At 39.6% G+C, this 6247-nt stretch overlaps 1 non-coding gene across 1 annotated transcript; it reads right to left on the bottom strand.

The window, feature by feature from the left end:
• Positions 1-6067: 6067 nt before the first annotated feature.
• On the bottom strand, positions 6068-6205 carry LOC123964388. Its single transcript, XR_006823426.1, has one exon. It is a non-coding gene; the product is annotated as a U4 spliceosomal RNA (small nuclear RNA).
• Positions 6206-6247: the final 42 nt, after the last annotated feature.

The following is a 6247-nucleotide window of genomic DNA, read 5'->3' on the forward strand; positions in this document are numbered from 1 at the left end:
TTCCACAGGAGAGGAGCTTGATAGCTGAACGCTCTGGCTCCTAGTCTACTTTTGGAGACTCTAAGAACCACAAGTAACCCTGCATTCTGGGAGCGCAGTGCTCTGGTGGGGTAGTAAGGTACTATGAGCTCTTTAAGGTAAGATGGTGCCTGACCATTAAGAGCTTTGTAGGTAAGAAGAATGATTTTAAATTCTATTCTGGATTTTACTGGAAGCCAATGCAAAGAGTCTTAATGGACTTTTTCGAGCAGCCTGATAATAAGGAATTGCAGTAATCCAGCCTAGAAGTAACAAATGCATGGACTAGTTTTTCTGCATCATTTTTAGACAGGATGTTCCTGATTTTCGCAATATTACGTAGGTGAAAAAAGGCGGTCCTTGAAATTTGCTTAATGTGGGACTTAAACGACATGTCCTAATCAAAGATAACTCCAAGATTCCTCACAGTGGTGCTGGAGGCCAAGGCGATGCCATCCAGGGAAACTATATCTTTAGATAATGCGTCACGGAGGTGCTTAGGCCCCAGAGCAATAACTTCAGTTTTATCTGAGTTTAACATGAGCAAGTTACAGGTCATCCAGGTTTTAACATCCTGAAGGCACATTTGAAGTTTAGCTAACTGATGAGTTTCATCTGGCTTGATCGATAGATATAACTGAGTATCATCTGCATAACAATGAAAGCTTATGGAATGTTTCCTGATAATATTGCCTAAAGGAAGCATATATAAAGTGAAGAGGATTGGTCCGAGGACAGATCCTTGAGGAACTCCATGAGTAACTTTGGCGTGCATGGAGGACTCATCAACCCGAGACGTTTTGCGTGCATGCCGTGCTGCCGACAACTACATGCACGTCACGGTTCCTTGCGGGTCTATTTCAAGTAAAAAAACAATATTCTTTGTGTGGTTCATCAAAATGTGTGATAAATTATCCGAAAGTCCCACGAGGTGCGGACAACTCGGCACAACACCAGTGACGCCGGGGCTCGGTCTCTTCAGCAAGTGTTCCTCTTCCGCCACCACACATACGCTACTCCTACACATGTACACTGACAACTGTGAGAAATACATTAAAAGTTGCTGATTTTTAGGATTTCACTGTAATTAACTTGTGAGAAATTGGTCACAGGGTCTTTATTCCTAAGCAAAAGGTTGTCTGATTTACAATAAACATCTGCTGGCATGTAGGTGAGAATTTTAACATAGACCAATCAAGAGACAGGGAAACATCTGATGCCACATACATATAGATAAATATAGAAAACTCTGTGATAAGCTAATTTCAGTGGCTTGCACACAATTGTAAACGAAAACAAGTGCACCATGATGCAAGTGTCATAGGGTTGAGAGAGTTTCTCCAGAGTTAGTGTGTGTTTGACAAGATCTGACCATATCACCATATGGGAAGATCAGAGTGATTGCGTGAATGATAAAACCCATTGCAAGTAAAAACAAATTTGTTCAGTGAGTCTGAGTCAGTAGAAAAACATGGGGAACAAATCGGGGGAAAAAAAACAATTCTTTGCCTGACACTCTTTCAGGTCCAGCTAAAATAATGGTAGAGAAATGGGGAAAAGGTGTGGTTGTTGATGTTCCACTTTGGCATGATATAACTGAAGGCATTTTCCCTATCCTAGGCACACTGATGTAGAATTATGTTGACAGAGAAAGCAAAGAAAATAGGAAAGAAAAAGATTGATTGGCAAGCTTTTGAGAAATGGGAAAAAGAAGCACATTTGAGAGAAGCTAAATCAGTGTCAGGGTTAATGGTAAAACAACAGATAAGGGAGGAAGAAAGAGACACACAAAAGGCCAGATCAGATGTTGCCACCTCCATATGTTGTCTCCAAGCCACTAATCTTTTTGTCAATCAGAGACACACATGGCAAGTACTGCCCTTTTGACTGAGAAACCCCAGGAAAGAAATGACAGACAGGGGAGAGAACATGCATTGTGCTATGACCTGAGGACTGTCTCCCCATTTCACATACCAGTTGTGGGGAAAGGACAAAATGGGAAAAAGACTCAAATTAACTCTCCCAAGAAGTTTTTATTTCCATCAGCAGCCTCTTCCTGGCTCAGGAGAAGCGGTGAAGGAAGAGACGCACACCTACTGCTGACAGTGACACCTCCAAATCCCCAGCCCAGACCGACAGGAGGGCAGGAACACGCCCACTGGGACTCAGAACTGTTTGCAGAAGACTGATGGTGAGAAATGGGGCACACCAATGGAACAGTCAAATGATAATGGAAAACGCGGCAACAGAGGGAAGAAAAGCTGGAGAACACACCCCAGACACAACAACGCAAATCGACACAGAATAAAGTGCAACAGATGTGGAGGTTATGGGCACATATCACGACTGTCTCCCACCCGTGAGTTCAGCCAACAAGAAGAACAAAGTCCAGAGGAATTCTGTGAATTCTGTGAATTCTCACACCAGGAGCCTCACTGTCCAGTTTCCAGGATTTCCAGTCAGCAAAAGACATAGGATGAAGTGGAGGCAGGTCAGAGCAGTGAGCAGCATCACAAGTACACCACTGATGAGAGGGATAAACCAGTATTTACATAAAGACCCTAGTCTGATTTCAGGAGAAGGCCCATTAATCAAATCCAAAGTATTCCATAATGCTCCTAGAACATGTTTTTCATTCCTGTCACTTTTTGAAATAGCCATCAAACCTATTTACATGTAGACACAGATATTTTTCACACATTTATTTTTTTGAGAAAAAAAAGAAAGAAATGAAAATGCCAGTTGTGAAATGTTCTTCTGATACCATGCAACTCCTCCATTCTGCCTGTAGAGACAAGGGGGTGGTACATTTTTTCAAGATCTTAGGGGAATAAATAAATGACCTTATGCAGTAAAGCTAATGTCATGGGGTCTAACAGCCCATGTTGATTTTCTGTGGTTGATTCAGCAAAATGCACATTGAAGCATTCCTGGTTTCATCCTGACTTAAGGTTTGTTTTTTGTTTCCACATTTGGCAATGGGTTGTAATTATAATTTTATATTTGTGTGTTTCTCCCAAACCAGGGGAATTGTCAAAGTGACACAGTGTCACTATTAGCTCCTTGGCAGAAAACTGTCATAAGGGTTTTTTCAAATGATAAGGTGAATTTTGTTTCCAAAAGGGGTGCATTATTTATTTGGTTTTTAATTTGGATCACAAATCGGGTACAGGAAATCCAGGAATTTCCAAAGACCACAATACTAAATTATTTTGGCTCTAGCAGGCTAGTGCCATTCATGGATTATAATTCTTTCTTTGTGGAGATCTCCACCCCAGACATGGGTAAACGGCTGGCCATTGACTGATTTGATTTTTTGATTTTGAACTGCTAGGCAGACACATTTTCACTGACTTAAAAGCATTTTTTGACTTTTTGACTGACTTTAATTACTTGAAGCAGGATTCTGTCCAGCTATTTTCTTTTTTCTTTCAGACTGCTTGACTCAGCTAAATATTTCTATCTTTCTAACTTTAACTCTGTTTTTTGTTTTGTAGATGGAGTCGGTGGGGCAGCTATGTGACTTGATTTAGCATGTGTTTCTGTGTTTTCTTTGTCACCTCTAGGAACAAGACAGCACATCCAGTATGCATTAAATGGTCCTTTCTCTTCTACAGGTCCTGTCCACAAAGATTTTCTAACCAACCTGTTTTGCATTCTGTTCTCACCTACCTTCTACTGCTGTATGCAGATGGTAGGACCATACAGGTTTCTAAGGACCTGGTGATGCTGCCCTGCTTTATCCAAACTGCAGATGTTTTTCTACTGTATTCTTTTCCCTTTAAAGATGTCTCCTAGCATTGACACATGGTTCTTAACCATGTATCAAAAGGAGGGAGGCGAAATATTGTAAATATTATGGTGCGCACCAAGGTTTTTTGGGGGTTTCTAATTTTTTCTGAGTGTTGTGTTGAAAATTTTGCATTGAAAATTGTTGAAACTAATTTTGCATTCTACTAATGAACTAATGAACTAATGACTGCTCACACATAGGCATGAGAGTCTTATAGGAATAAGTAACAATTTTCTTTCCCTCAAACTGGTTTAATGTTGACAGACCTGGATGCTGCCACATTTAAGACACTGTGTTTAACCGTGTTCTGAAGGTTTATTGTCTCCTAAGAGTCTGGAGCAACAGTTTCTCTCCACAACATCCAGACGGGCAGAGAAAGCAGTGAGACCATCACCAAACATTCAAGATCACCTCAGGTGATACAGACAACTTCAACTGGAAGTCCCCTCCCAGAAGAGCTGAGAGAAACATGTGAACCCGTACATCCCAACACGAGAGATGAAGATGGACGGAAAAATTCTGCTGCAAGACATTCTGCTGAAAGACAACGGCTGCAGTGTTCACCATCATCTTGGTCAGCACGAGTACTTCAACTCTGGTCACAAGCCCAACAAGATGACAGATGTTTCCCTACAAATCTAGGAGCTCTCAACAAACAGACTCCAATAGTACTTATATAACCACAACACCCACACAGATTATTGATTCATTTGCACTCAACAGTCAAACTGATGTCATTTACACTGATTTTCTACATTGAATGTTTCACACAAGAAAGCATCTTCATAACCACTGAAGATGCAAGAAGAGGATGCAGAGGGGAGATGTGACATTGGCATATTTACCAATGCAGGAGGAAGAGGACAGAAGAAGAGGGATCCAAAATAACCACAAATAAACCATGTAATCAAGAGAAAGACAATGACTATGTTTTCAGGAGTAGTTCTGTTTTTTGAACTACAAAGATGATCTGTTGGTAGATTTGTTTTGTTTATTTTTCCATGTTTTTAATTATTGTTTTTGGTTGTTTATTTCTTTTTAGTGTTATTGTTGTGATTTTGTATGCAGGTTTTCTTATCCAGATTGTATCATTTTAGTTTCTATGTTTTCTTTCCAACAAATGGGTAACTGACCAATTCTGGCCCCCAGGGTGTTATGACCATGGATGTAGGCTATTTCAACCCCTGTATTAAGTGTTTTTCTGAAATCATTCTACATTTTTTAAAACATTTAGGTCAGCCTTAATGTAGAGATGATATAGGTTTTTACAAATCTAGTCCTTCGTATTTTTTATTGTTTTCTTTTCCTTTTCTGTTTCTAATTCATTGTTTTAACTATTCATCAAACATCTAATGTTCTCATTATTTGTATTCCCACTAAGACAGTTTTACAATGAATCCTACCATTTTGATTTCTCGAAAATATTGTGTTGACACTTTGTGCCAAAAGGAGGGAATGTATTCTTTGGGAAGGAATTATTTTCCCTGACACAACCTAGGGTTAGGGTTACAATTTTGGATTTGTTTACACACTTTTACTAATTTTTTTTACATGTTTATTTACAGTATTAAACATTGAAATGTATATTGTAATAGGCTCTATATTAACTTATTGGGAGAAAACTGGTAGTTCTATGTAAAATCAGATGTTGAGCACCCCCATATTGCCAAAATGGCATGATCCTTGTTTCGCCACGAAGCTTCAGCTGAGAAATTGACAGTCGAATCAGGCTTCACCCATTGAAGCATAGAATCTTCGACTATTGGGGGTCAGCCCTACTGAACTGATATTACACAGGTGTGGCTTTTTGATCCACCTTTATTTTTATTTTTATTTTTTTTACATGAAACGCTAGTTATGGCTTGACTGGTATACATTAGACTCTGTGGATGACTTATTATTAGGTCTGGATTAAAATTAATTGAATTTAACCAAGGCTGTGGCTTGAGAGGGTTGCCCCTGAATCGGGAAGTCAGCGGTTCAATCCCCAGCTCCTCCAGGCTGCATGTCAAAGTGTCCTTGGTCAAGATACTGAACCCACGAATTGCATCTGGTGGCTGTTCCGCCAGTGTATGAACGTGTGTGAAAGTTAGTTTCTGCTTGAGCACTAAGGTTTAGAAAATGAATGTGTGTGATGTATTGTAAATGTGCTTTCAAGTAGTCAAAAAGAAGAGAAAGGAGCTACACAAATATGTAGTATTTACAAACAATCCAAAACTATTTGATTTGTGTTTCCACATTAAAACTAAATATTAAGCTCTGAGAATAACAGTAACTGCCAAAGCTGACTATATTTCAAATCATCCAGGCGGGGTATTGGGTTAAGTTTTCAACCAGCAATAATCACGTCTCAGGAGAACTTCATAGACTATGAAATTGCCTCTGCGAAAGGATACAGAATGTACCTATCAGTTAAATGTGGATCTGAAACAACAA

The sequence above is a fragment of the Micropterus dolomieu genome, unplaced genomic scaffold, assembly GCF_021292245.1.
Source record: "Micropterus dolomieu isolate WLL.071019.BEF.003 ecotype Adirondacks unplaced genomic scaffold, ASM2129224v1 contig_2125, whole genome shotgun sequence".
In the NCBI taxonomy this organism is placed as follows: domain Eukaryota; kingdom Metazoa; phylum Chordata; class Actinopteri; order Centrarchiformes; family Centrarchidae; genus Micropterus; species Micropterus dolomieu.